This window comes from Patagioenas fasciata, chromosome 14, assembly GCF_037038585.1.
Source record: "Patagioenas fasciata isolate bPatFas1 chromosome 14, bPatFas1.hap1, whole genome shotgun sequence".
Classification (NCBI taxonomy): Eukaryota; Metazoa; Chordata; class Aves; order Columbiformes; family Columbidae; genus Patagioenas; species Patagioenas fasciata.
The window spans coordinates 3483904-3502306 of record NC_092533.1 but is presented as its reverse complement, the minus strand read 5'-3'; the positions used below and the strand labels follow the sequence as shown (position 1 = coordinate 3502306).

At 39.3% G+C, this 18403-nt stretch overlaps 1 long non-coding RNA gene across 2 annotated transcripts in view; it reads right to left on the bottom strand.

The window, feature by feature from the left end:
* Positions 1-4187: 4187 nt before the first annotated feature.
* Positions 4188-18403, bottom strand: part of LOC139829099 (uncharacterized) — a 71388-nt gene continuing 57172 nt past the window's right edge. Inside the window, exon 5 of one of the 2 annotated variants that reach the window (XR_011741355.1) lies at positions 4188-4760. This is a non-coding gene — a long non-coding RNA (uncharacterized lncRNA). Of the gene's footprint in view, positions 4761-17236; positions 18131-18403 lie in introns of those variants that run through there. The other variant, XR_011741356.1, reaches the window with a different exon arrangement.

Here is an 18403-nt window from a genome sequence, read left to right as displayed (position 1 = left end):
ATTTCTTGTGTTTAAAACCCAAAGCGTTCTCCCATAGATGGTGACATTAATGGTGCCTTATGCTCCATATGTACTCTTTCATTCACATTGTCACAAACACAGGAAAAAAAGTGAACTGAAGGGATGTTCTGTTTCCAAGAGTCTACAGGGCAATGCACATTTGACCCAGCTGCGAACATATTTCATGATTATTGTTTATTCAAAAACACAGCCAGCTCTGTAATAACTGTATTAACTATTGAAAAATGCAATGCTAGTGAAAATCATATCTTACTAAGGCCTGAATAATAGGATCAGCCTCTCTAAAGCCTTAGGTCAAATAGGTACAGGACATTTAAATAAATTTGTCTTTCACTAAAATATATAGTCATAACACAAACTATATTGAATCATTACTTAGAGCTGTTATATCAGATTTTTATTGGACTGGATCATTTTATGTGTTGTGCTTAAATATGTACCCCTGAGGAATGCTGATTTCATTTCTGCAATTGGGAGAGCCAAAGAAATCAATCTAAATTTCCCTCTGTTTGGTTTACTGTGGGAATCAGGCTGAACTTTCTGTTCCATAAACAGAAGGAGGACAGAAAACGGATGTACGAGAATAACAAATGCTTAGATAAACACATTTTAATCAGTCAAATCTAGATCATAAAATAAGTAAGATGAAGAAAAGATGTTTGTCCAACTATATAAAACATTTATGCCCGCTATACCTAGTAAAATAGAAAAATCTCTGGGTTTTATTCCTTGCTTGTAAGTAGATGCAGTAATTCTGATTCTTATCTCTTATAACATCTCTCTTGCTATTTCTTCATAGTGATGTCTGCACACTGACTTATTTATTGATTTTTCACCTCCAGTTTGAAACACTTTGTAGACCCACTATACCAGAGGTCCCGAACTGAACCACACTCTGTGTAGTTCATGGTCTGTTATGTGAGAATTAGGGGCATAAACACAATTCTCTAGCTCAAGTGAACTGGGTGTTTCCTTGAGTAAAAGCTGTAACGAGCTGTCAGAGAAAAGCCTGAGCTCGAACCCGATGTGAGCTGCTCCAGGAGGCACCATCCAGTTGAGGAAAATCTCATGATTATGATGATTCAGTTCTTCTTCCAACTCCTCCTCTTTGTTTTCCCTGATACTGGGCTCTTCTTTGGTCTTGGCTGTGTTGTGTCATTGACTTAGCGGTCATTAGGCTTTTGCTGCCTTGATGACAGCTGTCAATCAAACCTCTCCACTATCGTAGCCTGTCCCGTGGTCTGCACTGTGCACCGACTCCGTCATTTTGTGTGTATGTGTATCCAGAACACAGCACAGAGATCATTTGAGAAACTCTACCAGCGTTAAATTCAAAACTGTTGCTTTAGCGAACAATATAATCATTTCAGAAGAATTACAAGGCATAGCAATCCTTTACACAATGGTTGCTAATGTTAACAAATAAGGTTTTGCAGAATGTATAAAACACGAGAAAGGTTTATATACAGAAATTGCAACTGAAGACATTAAAATCAAAGACAGGCTGAAAATGAATTAATTTGTTTCAAATGGTGGTATTTAGTTTAGTCAAGTTATATAATTTGATTTCAGCGAGCACTGTACTTCATATTTATCTGTATACTAGCAAATTCATAAATAAAACATGGATTTTCTTTCTTGTGTACCAAGTGCTTATACACAAAAAGTCCCCCATTTTAGTAACTACACTGTAAATAAGCTGACTATAAAGCAGTGGTAGCAAGCAGTAATGACTTTATGTGAACAAAAACCATTCTCATGAACTTTCAAAGCATCTGATAATGAGCAATGAATTCTTACAGTTCCTCTGTGAAGAGCAGTGATTTTGTACAAGGAAACTGGTGGTACATGGAGAGATGTTTTTGTGCAAGGCAAGGACTGTACTTAAAATTGTTGATAGAATTGCTTCTAATGTTTACTAGGACAAAGAGGAACACGTAAATATTTCTTATAGCTTAGACAACTTTTATTAAAGAACCAAGAAAAGATTAATTAAACTACAGATACCCATCTGGGCAGGTATGAGCCAGTGGAGAGGGGTAGTACAGTCTGCTCCTGTGGTAGCATCACGTTAAGAATTAGAACGCGCATTGATTTCCAGATGTTGTCCTGTAGAAGTACCATGCTAGAAAGTATCAGCAAGTCGGTTTAGGGAAAAACAAGGCGTTCTTGGCATTCTGAAGTTCAACAGGTGGTTTTTAAAGTGGTTGGAGGTCCAAGAGGAACCTGCAGGCACAGGGATTGTCAGAAAACATCACCAGAAGAGGCACAGCTGGATGATCCGCTGGAAATAGCATTTTGTAGCATGCTATCAAATTTTCAGGGTGCTTTTTTGGCATTTCAGAAGAAGTCAGATAAATTGGGAAAAGCAAGCCAGAAATAGAAATAAATACTGACTAAGAAGATTTGTATAAATCATATAAACTTGACTAAATATATGTCAGTGTATGTGTGTGTGTATATATATATGTAAACTCTCTTTTTAGGGGGCACAGGCTTCAGGGTTTGCACACAGGCAGATTTGTAATGGGAAATGAAGTCTTTATCCCGTACCACTACATTATTTTAATAAGCTTTCCTTCCTTGTCAAGCCTTACTTCATGACAGTTCTCATCTAGATCAGAGTAAGAGCCATGAGCATTATTTCAGCTGCTGTACTGGACCGATTGGGACAGGGATCATACAAACCCTAGAAGTCCTCCCGTTTGCTGCAGAAACAGCAAACGCAACTAATGTGATGCTGCAGTCTCGCTTCTGCAGCTTTCCCTGTAGTAGAGAATCTATTCTCTCACTACATAAGCATCTGCAAGAGGTTAATGGACTAGACCTTGACAGGACACATCCTTAATAATGACTGTTCATCATGACAACATAGAAAGCCAAGGAACTCGGTTGAAAATGGGTTCAGTTCCTCCTCTAAGAATGAAATAACACAGGCGCGACTGAAGACGGTTTTTGCACTCTGATTTGTAGTATTCCACTTCGGTTATAGAACAGATCATTGTGATTAAATCAGTCAGCAGTAGCTCAAAGCCACCACTGGTTATCTTTCTGCCCTGATAAGCAGAGATGTCCAAGTATAGAGGCTTCGGAAAATAATTGCCTTGGGTCACTTGCTGTGCCAGCAAGGACACTGCAGTATTTTTAACAATATGTTTTACTTTGAGAGGTCAGTGACTTTTGTCTGGCTATTTTTTGTTCTAAATATAACATTTCTCTAAATGCTTAGAAAAATCCCAAACATCTGAGTGTTCTTTACACAGCATTTTAAGTAACAATTTTCTTAGTGCATTCTAAATATCCTGTAATTTGCATGGAAGAAACAAAATCAAAGTCAGGCAATTTTTTACTGTTCAGAGAAAGAAAGGAATTACAAAAGGTTATTTTAAAGTACCCTTAGAGACATCTGCACTTAGGTGGATTCTTATAAAAACTGTCCATTTGGATCGCTAATAGCTCTCAGGAGACAAAATGCACAATGCTGAGCTGTTTGTGGTTCCTCATGTGAACTTTATGGCCCTGACTATGTGTCTAGAGCCATTATGCACAACCCAGTACCCCTCTACCAAAAATGACAAAGGTTGGGGGGAATCCTGTTACTGTAGCTAAAGTAGATATCAATCAGAATCATAACCAAGCATTCAAAATCACCCAAAGGAATTATTCCTTTCTCATATCCTCTGAAACTTTACTTGAATAGAGTGCAGCGTCTCTCCGTTTGACTCAAGTGTATGTGCTCTGCGATACAACGAACAGCACAGAGCTGTTTTCTCTGCAAATCTGATACTAACACAGCCCTACAACAATCCAGCTCACCAAATAATTAATAGCAGATAATTTTCTTCAATTCCTTTCATTTGCTTCATTTCATGGAAAAAAAAATAGGTTTCTTCCCAACTGTATTTACTCCTTGAAATTACTGGATAATTTTAGCAAGCAGCTCTGCATTTTCTGTTTGTGAATGAGTAGTTCACTGTGCATATTTAGAATTCCAAGTTGAAGCAGTTTTGCGTGCAGATGTAGGATTTGGTTACAGACAGAACATTTCACATCTACACAGCTTTGCTTTCTGATTCTGCAATGCCAGACAGCATTGGAGTGGGGACAGTGGAGACATGGATAAATGTGTGTGTTTGTTTTTTGTTTGTTTTATACATATATATATATATATATATATAATGTCACATTAAAGGTCATTTGTGGAGTGTTAGAAAAGGTTAAACAAAAATAATTTTGCAGTACTGGAAAGTCCCGGATGGCAAAGTCTTTTGTACTATGTTAGTGCACGGTATAAAGTATTTAATATCTGACTTCTTTCAGTTATTGAGTTTCAGTAATAGAATCTCAGCAAATGATAAAGGTAGTGCAGTCCATACAGGTTATTTTCTTCAAACTTTTAATCTTCTTGACAAAATACTATCTGGCCACTGCATTTTGATCTGGTGAAGTGCTCTTCTGTCTAGGGATATTTGCAGCAATGCTCTGCAAGAAGAAGTCAACTGGCTTTCAGGCATTTAGCTCGATTTTCTGGTTCTTTGCAAGGTTTTCTGGTAGCGTTCGCTTTATGTTTCACTTTAAGGATTTCTTTAGCTGAAAGACACTAATCCCATGGTAACAGCAATAATGTTCTTAACGCTTCCAAGTGCCAGCTTTGCCAGTCTTGCTTCGGGATAATCATATCTTAGACTACAAACTTTGCCCATTTCATTTCTCTTGAGAATGACTTCCTGAAGCAGAAGCTTGAAGGAACAAAAATGAACAGAGTGAATGCATCTGATTGAATGGGATCATCAATACAAACGTTATATATTCACAATCTATTATTAACAAGCCAAGACTGTTTTCTGTGATAATCTGTGATGCAAGTACCATAATTCTCTAAAATTTCAAGAGCGGAGTCCAAAAAAAAAAGTCTACAAACTGATTAAAAGTGTTATAAAATGTGGCCTTCAAATGTAAATGTTTTTCTCTTCAGGTGGGTGTCTTTGTGAGCTTAGACTCAGAGGTTGCTCTACAGTGTTGAATTGATTATGGCCGTGTTTGGACCGTGCATCTCTGTTTGCAGTTTCACTCTTTAGTTTATATCTTAAAATGGTCTGACAGGTGCTAAACTGTATTAAAACCTGGAGTAGGAGCTTTGCTGGAACTGTTTTTTTCTCATTATTTGGACCAGTCCCTGATACAAAGTGCCTCTATGGACCCTATAGAGATGGCAAGAGGGGAAAGGTTTGACTACCCTCTACACCTAATATTTTCTGCATTGGAATGTATTTGGCTTTCCACAGAGCTACTACAGCTTTTTTGGGTAGGATATAGTTAACAGCAAATGCTGATGCTTAAATGAGTGAGGGATATGAGGAATATAAATTACCTTAGAAAAATACAGCTTAAAATACACTTACTGCCATGTACACAAAAAATTTTATTGAACAAATAAAGAGACTTGCTCAGAAGTACAGTCATTTAATTAAATATAGTTAAGAATTGAAAACCAATTAATTTCTGGAGAAATGGAACCGTAAAGCATTTTTCATTAATTGCCGTGTTATTAACTTACCATGCTACTGCACCAGTTGAATGTGGAATTAAGTAAATTCAAATGCGTTGTGTCAGATTCAAGGCTCTTTCAAATGGATAAGGAAAGAATGAAGTGTTATACTGATATGACAAGTATAAGGCTTATTTTATTTTTTTCAAGTGCACAATTTGCACGTCAAATAGATGGATGTTCAATTCATTTCTGAGACCTTTGATCAAAGATTTGGGGGGAGCCATAAAGAGCAATTCTCTGGAAAATGCCTCTTTCTATTGAGGACTGGCACCATTTGGGTACGTAGATGAAAGCACACCTAATCTTTTTCACTCCTCCGTCTTAATAATACCCTTGGATTCAGAAATGAAGCACAGCAGGAGGAAATATCCTGCGAAGCACATCTCTGCACTAATAAATCAAGCTGTCTAACTCCTGAAATAAGTAGATATTTCTTGTAGAGGAAGACACTTGCCTATTGGGGGAATGGGATGAGAAGGCGGCTTAGTTAATTTTCACACAAAACTGAGGAATAAAGATTTGGAAATACGTCCATGAGGCTGGAATAACTTCCATAGCCTGGGATAAAAACAGTTCCAAGCAATTTGACTCTGCTGCATAAGGAAAGAGCACGACAGCAAATTTTTCATTAGGATTCGCAGAAAGAATGGGAAGAATGGAGCCAAGGTTTCATTTGCTCCTTCCTCCTTCCCCCAGGTGATGCAGGACGGACAGAAAAATCATAAGGAATGGGCAAAGCGGGGAAAATGCTGGAGCTGGGAGCAAACACTCCTGCTGAGACCAGAGCTGAGACACAGACCCCTGAACAGGTTTCACAGCAGAAGACATCAGCGTTTCAGCTCCGAGTTCAATATAACCATGGCCTGCATAGCAGAACACATTCTTTGATGGACAGGAGTGGTGTATTATTATTTCAAAATATTTCCCTCTTATTCTCACACCAGCATGCAATTCACTTTCCAGAAAACCATTCCATTTACAAAATGGGGAGAGGGGGATTTTTTTCTGCCACCTTTGCTTGGGAGCTCTATGCTCTGATTTAACCTCCCATCTGTGACCTGTAGAAGGGAAAAAAAGGGACAAGATCCTTGTGATCTCCCACGTATATATATGAAGCATTCACGTGAATGGAATGTTATACACCGTTGCTCAGTTTCTTGGTCACCTGTTTCTTGTTGCCCCATCTTGTTGTCCATCCATGCTTAGCAATAACTTCGCATTCCATTGCTATGTTTACCAAAACATGTATCTGGTTTTCCAGGAAAATGCAGCTGATATGAAGGCTTTAGCTGACAGGCAAATTCATTAAAAGAGAAACTTATTTTTTAACAAAACCAGGACAGTGGGCCCGTGTGCTGCCTTGTACAAAGCTGTAGCCGCCTGCTCGGATGCTGGAAATTCCTGTCTGTCTGTATTGACTTGCTGTCTGTCCTTCAGTGTGTCAGTTGTCCCTTCCACCAGAGTCCCAGGATGGACAGGGTGTTCCAGGAGGAGCGTTTTCTCAGTTTATTATCGCTAAAATTAATATTGAGGACAAGAACATTCTCTCTGAATGTCTGGAACGCACACAAGGTTTTGTCATGAGAGGATTGAAGGGAGATTTTTTTTTTAACGTAATAAAATAAAGACACTGAAATTAAATAGATCCTTTATCTTTGGTAGTATTTCATGTTCAGGTAGCTGACATTTTGCTCCCTCTTTTATAGGAAGCTATTAGCTTTTATTATTCTTTTAAATGCATCAGATTATCCAGTAATACCCACTGCTGTGAACTGCACGGCCTCTGAAGTTTTACAAGTTGTACTGAAGTAAGGAAGTTAAGATAAGTTAATGCAGGGCAAATCCTGAAATGAAACCGCTTGACCCCTGTTAAAATGTGCTGCTAACACCGCCTGGAGTTGTGGTTAATGTTTGAAATCGCTCTATCATTTTAAATGACGTTGTGAAGCAGTATAGTTGCTTTAAAAAAATGAGGGTTACGATGCCATTTGCTGCAGAGTTGCAAAGCTCAGGAGAACCTAGTTGTTCCTCCATGTTAAATTAAAAGGCATTAATCTTTTCCGACACAGTATCCCAGATACAAATTCTTGCTCTGTAAAAGTCTCTCAGTCCTAGGCTTGCCAAGACATAAAAAAAATGGAAAATAATAAACAAAGCTGTACCGCGTGCCAGGAAGAAAAGACATGGGACGCATTTCTAGTTCAATAATCCTTCTTTACAGGGTATGATTTGTTTCTAAAAACTGTTTAATACCTCAGCCTTCCAGTGACAGTGGTCAAGTTATCCCTTGCATGACCAAAACTATTCCTTGGGTATGGAGGGTGATGGGCATCACACTACAACTTTGAGGCAACTTCTATAAACAGGGTACCTGCTTCGATGTTTCCTTGATTCAGACTTGGAAAACCTCAGTGTTTCTCCTCTAATAAGGCCAGGCATATAAATGGGTTGTATCAAAAGACACAGGTTGAATTGGTCCAAGTTTGATGGTGCAGGCAGAAATCCCCCGCAAGTTCTCCTGCTTATTCAGCTCAGCTTTCCATCAGGTTTGTGGTAGTTCATAATCATCCTTCTCCATGAATTATCACCTTGTCCAGAGCAGATTATTGCTGTTGGGAGTCTAAAGCAAAATACCAATGGATAGGGCTTTATGTTCCATCAAGTTTTGCCTCATTTTTCACTACTTTGGTTGCAGTTTTGATTTTATCTGTGCTTTGCATGTTTGTGAAAACACAGAAACAAAAGAAAGAAATGGTTTGCAGTGTGTTTGTTGGTAAAATGAACACACACTAAATTTAGCTTGATGTTTTTTTCTGCATGATACCCCTTGTCTTTTGTTAATATAATATCTAGCTTGAAATTTAGTCCAGCAGTAATGATTGTGTTGCAGCCTGGGGCACAGTACTGAGGAAACAACAAACTGCAATGCTGAATCAAGTCAATTCCTTCACATTTGAGAGCAGCTATGTGGGCCTTCGTTATCATTAAATGAACTTCAGGAAGATGGTGAAGATGTTCGGAGACAACAAGCTTTGTAGAGCTCCTTGCATTTCATGTGGAAGGAGGATCCATCTCACTCCAGCTGTGTACAGACTGAGAGGCCATAATATGCATCCAATGCTGCTAATATTCAGTATAAAATGGAAACAACTAAATTTAGGCATCTCCATATAGGTTTATAGATGTGAGTAGGATGTTGAAATCACTGTTTTGGTATATGAAGGAAAATCTGTCGGTACAGCCCATGAAGGTGGTGGAGGTTTGGGAGCTTTTTGGCTCAACCTGAAGAGCATGGAGACACCCCCATCTGTAAGGGGTGATGTGAATCTTTCCTCCCCTTTTTCTCTGTGGGGAGAGCTGACAGCAATTGTGTTCTGAAATGGCTCAATACATTAAATACAACATGTGGTAAGTTAATGAGTGCTAATCAGGATTAATATGCTGAGATCACTGAGATTCATATTTTCAAGTGCAGGATAATCCAGAGGGAAATCGAGCTGTGCATGTCTAGTAGCTGCACAAGATTGCTCTAGGTGATTTAATGGGTCATTTTTACTGTTTATGTCCTATGCATTCCAGTTCAGTAAGAAAAAGCTTTATCAGGATGAAATTAAAAGAGAGATCATTGTGTCAACTAACGATCTGGAACTAGATCAAAATATTGTTGAATTCTCTAAATGTATGAAATACTCAGAATCAGGGGCATGGGCACCTGAGGGCACCACACACCCTCTGGGCCATAGACAAACGTAAACCCAACCCTGCAGAACAACAGAGCATCTCTTCTCATTCTCAGGCACAACCTAGCTTAGGAAACACTCTACATCTTGTACTAGTTATATACCATGTGCATAAACATCTGTGGACAGTGAAGTATTCTATCTAAGGATCTGGTAGGACAGGTGAGAATTTGTAAGGCAAAGTTTTGTTAAAAAAACCCCATGCAACAGTGATTTATGTTCAGTGTGTAAGAGATGCACGGCAAGAAATGATAGGTCTGCTCAGATGCTTCAGCAGAGAAAGAAATAGGAAAGCAGAAGATGATGGGGTCACAGGGAATTATGGAAAAGTGGTATTGTAGGGAAAGAAAAGAAGGTAAAAATCATATAACATATGACAGGGTTTTTTTTGGTCGTAGTGTTTATCTCCCACTGCAGTCGTTACATACACAGTTGGTTTTATCTTTATTTCATATGCATGGAATATGAAAGGAGGAAAATCTTTTGTTATTTAAAGAGCTTGCACAAGACCACTTTTATTACTGACACCTAATATTTCAGTTCAGCTGTTTGTCAGTGCAAATAATTCTAGATGTTCATTTCAGAGAAACTGACGGTGAAATGCTACCTCTATGCAATCAAATATATTCAGTAAGACATAATTAGTAATCTTTTCTATGCCTGTCACACCTGGTTGGGTATTTTCCTGAAATGTATTTCAGCAGAAAATGTTGCTTTATCCATATTTGTAATTATAGTCATCAAAAGAAAAGATCAGTTTTGACATTTTTCTTCGCTCTAAATTTCTATAAAACTTTGAATTGTTTATATCTTTTTTCTTAAATGAGGAAATTAGTTTTTCAATTTTTGAATCAACTTTCAATATGTAAGTTATCTATACGGAAATGTGTTTTTAAAAAGTAGACGTGCCAAAGTAAAAATGAAAGCTTGACCTGAATCTGTTTATTTTTCTGTTCGAATTTTCAATTTACACACCTTTTTCACTATTGCTTTTTTTTTTTCTGCTTCAAAAATGTTATGAAGCGTGAGGGAAGCGGTTCTGGATGTGTGAAACCTCACGCTTTATAGAGGGGAGACGTATATCTGGCCTTCTCAGATGTAACAAGCTTAGAATAGGAGAATTTTTCACCAGGCTAGGTAATATTTTGGGGTATGTTTTTACTTTTCTTCTTGTGTTTCTTTTTGTTTAACAATGATGAAGTGGATAAGTTGATGAAGTTTTCTAATGGCCCTTTAGTTTCTGAGGATTTAATTAAGCAGGAGAAGCCCCAAATACGAAACCCACCTTAGAAATGCAGATGGACACCTCACTCTCTTCTTCTGCCCTTTTGTTAAGGCAGTTAAATGTTTCCACGGAGACATCCCATGAATAATTGTCCAGGTTTTTCTCGTTTCTAGTAGGTCACATTCATACCACGATGACTTGGTGGGGAGCATCTGACCGTGTCACCCAGCTGGCTATGGGGACAGGTGTCAGAACGGAGCAGCTGCTGGAACTGGCATGAACTGCAGAGCTGCTTCATTTTCCTTTGCAGACTCTTTCTTTGCTCATTTTGTGTTATGTAGCTTGGCTCCCTGTTCCTGCCTCTCTCCAGGCAGCTGATGTTTCATGATAAAAGCAACAAAATCCCCCTAAAAGGCTCCAAATTGTGCTTTCCTGACAAAAGAGACAGCCGTGCTATCATCCAGACACCAGACCTCAGGTCTTTTGACTGTTTGGCAAACTTTGACCCTCACCACTTGGGCAGAACTTTGGCAACAAAGATGCTGAAGGGAGTGGAGCATCTCCCATGTGAGGAAAGGCTGAGGGAGCTGGGGCTCTGGAGCTGGAGAAGAGGACACTGAGGGGTGACCTCATCAATGTTTACAGATATCTAAAGGGTGAGTGTCAGGAGGATGGAGCCAGGCTCTTCTTGGTGACAACGAATGGTAAGACAAGGGGTAATGGGTGCAAACTGGAACACAAGAGGTTCCACTTAAATTTGAGAAGAAACTTCTTCATGGTGAGGGTGTCAGAGCCTGGCCCAGGCTGCCCGGGGAGGTTGTGGAGTCTCCTTCTGTGCAGACATTCAAACCCGCCTGGACACCTTCCTGTGGAACCTCAGCTGGGTGTTCCTGCTCCATGGGGGGATTGCACTGGATGAGCTTTCCAGGGCCCTTCCAACCCCTCACATTCTGTGAGAACCACAATGCTGTGTGTTACTGCAGGTGCGATTTGTATGGGGTTTGCTAGTTCAGCTGCAATTTGTGGATGTAGATTGCCAGGGACTCTTTCTAATGGATGCTTCTGTATAAAGACATAGCTCATATTGAGCATGACGCTTTCTCAAAGATTTCTGCATCTAGTTGAGATTTCATTGAAATCGGCACCTTTTGTAATCTAGGTGAGACCCATCTAGCTATTAAAAAATTATTTAGATGGCGCAACATTTCTCCTTCCCTTTGCTATTACAGATCATTTCGTTAACATGGGTAGAACCAGCAGCTTTAATGTTTAATGTTGGCCCCAGGGGGAATTTTGATCACTCAAGTTGGATGTAGTTGAAAAGCAAATCTCCAGGTGAAGCTTCTGTGACTTGGTAAAGGTCTCCCAAATTTCTCACTCCTCCAATGCTTCTCTGCCTGGATGCTTTGATTTCCTTGTCTGTGACAATCATATGCATTATATCACTATGACAGATTGGACACCAAGATGCAATCTTTGCCTGACTTTTGGATATGTACCAGTAAATACGGAAGTCTACATATATAACTATTGAAAGAGCTATTTACAAAAAGCACAAATCAAATCCAAACAGAAGTCATTCCAGGCTACATGGTATCTACTCGTGGTATTGACTGAAAATCTAATTAAAGTAATGGGGACAACAACTTCCTCATTGTTTTCCAGAACTTTCAGTTGTACAATAAGCAGGTTGATACAGGCATACCAATAGCTGTTGCCATGATAAATTTGCTTACATCAAAGCTTGCTTTTCTGGGAATAAAAAGAGCGGAGCAATAATATCAACGAATGATAAAAATACACACACTTACGGAGCTTTTCCTTGGTAGATCTTCATGCACTCAAAAAGAGGAGACTACTCATCGTTATCCTTGTTTTCTGCAGGTAGGGACACAAAGGACTTGCCTATGCTGTAATCAGCTCACATGAACTTATCCTGAGGGTAAATACTGTAAATCACTAGCTCACATGTGTCTCTGCAACTGGACCGTTACCAGCAGCTGAGCTACAGGCAGCTGAAGATAATTTTATGTTTGGATAACTCTACGCTATGTTACAACCAAAGAAGTGCGGTGGCGTATGCAGAGCCATGATTTGGAGCAAGAGATGCCCAGCACCCTGTTTCCTGACAGGTCTTTGGTTCTGAAGTGTGTTCTCTTTCTTGTTTTTTTTTTCCTCAGAAAGATGGAGTCTTGTCAAAACATGGTCAGCTGTTTTTTAGGTCATCTATTTTAGCTATTTCTTTCCCTGGAAATAAGTCAGAAAACTTCCTGTTGGAAATGCCATTGATACTAACAGCATGTCCACTAAAGTTATCTTTGGTAAAACAGCAAGTGAACTTTCCTTCCAAAACTCACATAAAGTATTCAAATTGTGAATTTCGAGTCTCAAGCTCGAAGTAACAGTAGGCTGACCTTTCTTTAACCTATCCCTTGGGCTATACTACTGTTTAAATATTGGTACTATATCCTTAGCAATACCTATTCAGTCAGAATATGCTTGGACAAAATAGAAAACATGGACTAACTTGAGCCTTCACACAGTCACTGAGTATATGAATATTCATATGTAGGAATAGGATAGAACAGATATCTTATCAACAACATTGTACAATGATACAATTGTACAATGTTGTTGTATCATTCCTAGGAAAAAATGGGAAGAGGGGAATTGTCATTCATGGAACATAATTGTTATGTTCTTCTCTTTGGTGGCATTTGGCTCCCTGGTTTACCTGCCTCGTTTCTTTCTCCCCATAGAGCACTGAGCTGGTGCCAAGGTGTCACTTTTTCTCATCTCACGTCTCCATGGAGCTGGACCAGGGGAACTGGGTTGTTTAGGAGCTATATTGGAGCTACTCAGAACTAGCTTTTTGTTTGAGATACAGGATCACATATCACATCAAACGTATCTCCAGCATTGCTGGGATGGCTTGTCCTTATAACCAAAGGCAGTCTAGCTCCAGACTGTTATTTTAAACAAAGGCATAAATAGCTGCACTCACAGTGTGTGTGCACAGTCCAGTACACTCAATATGAATATACATTGCAACAGAATAATGATCCCAGAGCACCCATTGTTACAGGGAAGATATTGAAGAGAGTAATAGCAAACCAAAAGAACACATCCATAATTTTAGATTTATATCTTCCAGCAGCGGCCTGAAGGTCTCATTGCAGCAAAGTTTTATAGATTTGTGTTAATAGCAGTTCTGTTTCCCTTATATTTTGATCTTTGGATATTCTTTGGTTTCATAGGGGATGTTATCTTCTTTTTGAAGTGCCAGACATCGTGGGGTTTCCCCTGCAGCCATGCCTTTTACTGTGTCCTAGGGGTAGGCACTTTGATTAACTTTCTTATATATAATTTGGTGGTTTCAGTGACCAAGTGTTTCCAAGACTCAAGGGTTGTTTGGTGTTTGTGATTTTTGGTTGGTTGCTTGGGTTTTTTTTTAGCTCTTTTTCGTGTAACTGTTGCCACGATCTAATGGGACTAAATTTGGTTTCCTTCTAAACAAATCTTACTGTCATTTAGCAAGACAGCAAAATTAACTAGATGCAGCAGTTCTGTGCTCCATAGCAGGAAGCCAAAAGCAAAGATTTTTTTTAGATTAACAAATGAGGTGGAAATGACTTTTCCCCCAAGGACTTATCTCCCATGGGAAAACTAGTTTCTCAGAAAAAGGGGGCTCTAAAAATAGCTCGTATCACAGAGTTCTGAGCCAGCCTGCATCTTCCTCATCCTTCATGGGGAAGCACGACACGTGTGCTGTGGTCTCCAGGAGGACTCAGGCAGCTCGGAAACCTTTTAACAGTTCAACAACAGCAGCATCAGCACAGATGAGGGGGCATGTAGGGATGTGAAGGTAATGCAGGTGTGCGATTTACTGGAGTGTTAATTAGGCTGAGCAATTATAAAGGGTAGATAAATTCAGCTGGTGGAAAAAGCATTTTGCTGCTAGCAAAAGGGCAGTGTAAACAGTTTCCTAATCTATGGAGAATATAATGAATGTTCTGTCTTTGCACGGCTGTGGCAGAGCTAGGAAAATAGGGGTAAGATCTAATTAGTGGAGAATATAATGGATTTTGTCCACAGTTGACAAACATGAAAGCTCTTTCTTTTCAATATTTTAATTCTTATCTAAATGGGCACTTATTGATGTCCACAACCTGCATGCCCAGCCTTCTCTCTGCTGGTAAATGTCTTCAGGTCTTGTAGAAGTGACTCTCTTCCTGCTGTTCAGGTGAGCATTAGAGACACATCTGAGTGTTCAGCCTCAGTAAGTGATGAGCATTTCTTCTGAGCCCCTTGGGATCCAAGGATACCCAGTAAATGGTTTTGTACATTGTGAGCTGCAGCCACCTGCACCAACAGACGTTCTGAATGGGTCAGAAAACCATCGGAGACCCAAAGAGGGGACTGATACCAAGGAAGATACACAAGAGAATGGTGCAAAGCCCTCAAGACTTGTTCTCCTGAGGACTTGGCTGCAAACGGCAGAGAATGACTGAGGTGAACTGAACTTGTAGCATTTTTGCCACTGGAATGGGACAAAATGCCTCATGCTTTTATAGAACTTTGGTTGTACTGGATTATGTTTGAAATAGGTTTAGATTTGTTGCTAATGATTATTTATCTGGAGGGCTGTGCAGGTGAGTCAGTGTTTACTGCTAAAACACAGAAAACTCCCTTAATCACTGCACTTCTGTCACAGTCCTTCGTATGGGCTAAGTAGTTGAAAGAGGAAAATCATATTCGATAATTTAGCTTCAGTTCCTCGATAGCTCACTTAATGCTTATGAACACGCAGATATTAGCTGTCAGCTAACAGCTTCCTCCGGTAGTTTTTATACAGTCTGAAAATGCTTATGGAATTAAATAATTCAATTGTATTATGACTTATTACTTTTCTCCTTGAAAACCTGGGAAGTAGGGTAATAAAAATACTACTTTTAATAGTATTTCCATATTAACAGAGATGAGAATTTATTAAGATACTGACTTTTTAAAAAGGCTTACTTCTTAAATTGTAATGAGATGGGGAAACGCTAAATGGTTAATCTACACAAAAGTTTAAGAAGAAAGACTGTTTGCACTAGTAGTAGCATTATTTTGTAGGGAAGCAAACAGGCAAACGTAAGCTGGAGAAAGATATTCTGACATTTACGCATTTACCCAAAGCCTGAGGAGGAGACTCCTGGTGAAGCAATGAAGACCCAGAGTATTTTTGGTACCGAGGGAGGCTGTGGTCAAACAGCCCATCATGTAGATAGAACATTCCATGCTGGTTTCCTTAGCTGAAGTTCTCTGAACTTCTGCTGGAATGGCATTTGTCCTCTTAGATCAGGAGCGTTTTTCCTTCATAATACATCTCTTACTCCTTCAATCTGTTGCCTATGCAGGACTTCAACATACTGCTGGGAGGGAGATGGTCTGTCCCTGGGAGGGGAATTGCAGCAGTCTTTCTATTCGCAAGACCTTTCTCTAGTATGTGGCCTCAGATCTAGCAACAGCAATTGCTTTCAGGGTATTGGACTACTGTAAATATCTCAGCATTGAGGATGTGCCTTGGAAAAGGCTAATGCAGGCCACTGAATACTGGACGCATGTTTTGAGAGGTGAATTGCAGCAAAAAATAACTGTAAGAATCACGGGAGGTTAATAATTGAAAATCATAGGAAAAATATTTTACGTCATTAAATTGATCTTTTTAGTGATACTCAGAATTAACAGCAATATACACGCAACTGAGACATTTGTATGTGTATCAGCAATCCATTTATTAATGGATTTAGTGCCTTTCTGAAAGTCAGTCTCTCCTCTCCTGTACATAATTCCAGAATGACCCAATAGAGACAGCACACAAGAATGGACCCCTGGGTCCTCTTCATATCACAAGTAGGTACTAATGCATTTTTTGGCAAAGTGATGGAATAAAAGAGAGAAAAGCTAGAGATGAGTGTTGTGAGTGAGAACACTTTGATGGACCAAAATGCCTTTAATGTCAGCAAACAGTACCTCCAGGATAGAATGCATATCAAAAATTTATCAAAAGGCACTGAGAAATAAACAAACCATGGTAATAAAAAAGAAATAAAGCCATTCACCCTCAAAACCTTAGTCCTTGCCTTGCAAGTTGAACTTTTCTTCTGGTGCACTGATCTATTCTATAACAAACACAAAAAATTCAAGATGTGCATCAGGCATAGTAATACAAGCTACAACAGTCATGGAGGAGACTTATTGATCCACCATCCAGAGTGGGGCTTAGGCTTAGCCTGTGGTTAAGAAAAAACCTTGGATCTGAACCAGACTAATAGCCAAATAAATTTAGCTTTGGATCAAAACTTTAGGCTGGCCCTAGAAAGTGTTATGGAGCTGAGACAAACATATTGTCTCATCTTTCTTAGATTTTGGAGATGAATGATGATGCTCATGTCTATTGCTTAGAAATGGAATTGGAAGCAGAGGGATAAGAAAATAATAGAGGAAAAAAAAACCTCTTTTCAATAAATAGCATCATTTTCTGATTTCTAGTACATGAATACCAAAAGGGCTGAAGGTGAAACCTAAAGATGTTGTTCCGAGCAATGGATTTGTCTTGGAAAATTTGGCTTCTCTGTGCACTCTAAGCTCTTCTCTAGGCACTATTAAAGTAAGAACACAGCCTCAGTGTTGCGGTCTCCAAGGTATTTTGGAAAGTAAACAGTGAGCCTATGACGATGCAATGCCCAGGAAAAACACAGCCCATCCATCAGCAAGTGAGCACTTCTCACCTTGCCATGTAGTCCTGATGGCAGATGGTCCCCAGGTGAGCTTTTGTCATCCGCAAATGACTCTTGCACGTCCCCACGAGCACCTCTTTGCGTTGGTCCCTTGATAAGGAAGATGCCTCCGCCGCCCTCCTGAAGCACCATCTCAAGGTGAGCAGGACGGTGTTTTACGCAGAACTTTAAGGTGCAGATTGCAAGTGTTAGGAGTCAAAACACCATCTTTTTCTTGTTATTTCTTTCCAGGTGTTATTCATGAACGAGAAGGCTGGTGGATCATAACCAGGATGTCCTGTATGACCTCCTATGCTCATTCCCCAAACACAACCCCTTTTTTAAACTGTGATCGTCTTGAGAAACAGAATGGCAGCGCTAAAGGACATGCCTCCTGTTACTACTGAGATGGTTGGTATGACATTGTGTTTTATTCTGTAAAGAAAAAATAATCTTCAAAGCATTCTGAAAGGGAAAACTGATTTAGTCTGAGAACTGAAGAAAAAATTATTCCATTTGTTTCGTTTCTAGGATGTTAAGAAACATACGGTATTTCCTCAGATAAATCGGATTCCCACCGGCAAATAATTCCAGCTGTGATCAGTGCATGCAAAAAGGTATTTTCTTTGCTTAAACAACTGCTTTGACTTCCTGTGCAAATTAGGGCGCTGTCTGTGCTAATTACCAGCTCTGATCGTTTGTTATCAAACTCATGCTATTTGTGCACACAGCTGAATCAAGTGCATGTGGATCTGGAACAGATGCTTGCAAATGCTCTGCGAATGTATAATCATCTTTCTAGGTTCTTGAAGAAAAGTAGAACTTCTATCTGAAATACAAAACGCAGTAAATGCAAATATCAGGGGGCTGTTTAGTGGTTGTTTGCTCTTAAAACTGTATTTTCTTCCAGACAAAATTATTTTATTGTAACAATTCAGTTTAGTCAGTAGAGCAAGTTTTTAAAAAGATGTTGCTTTATGCAGCCATAAATCTTGTTATTACATTATCCCATAAAATCACTGAAACCCTTTGAAACATTTAGTTGTTGGGTCATTCTGGGAAATGAGATGAAAATCTTAAAAAGAAGTTTTAGCTGGCATAC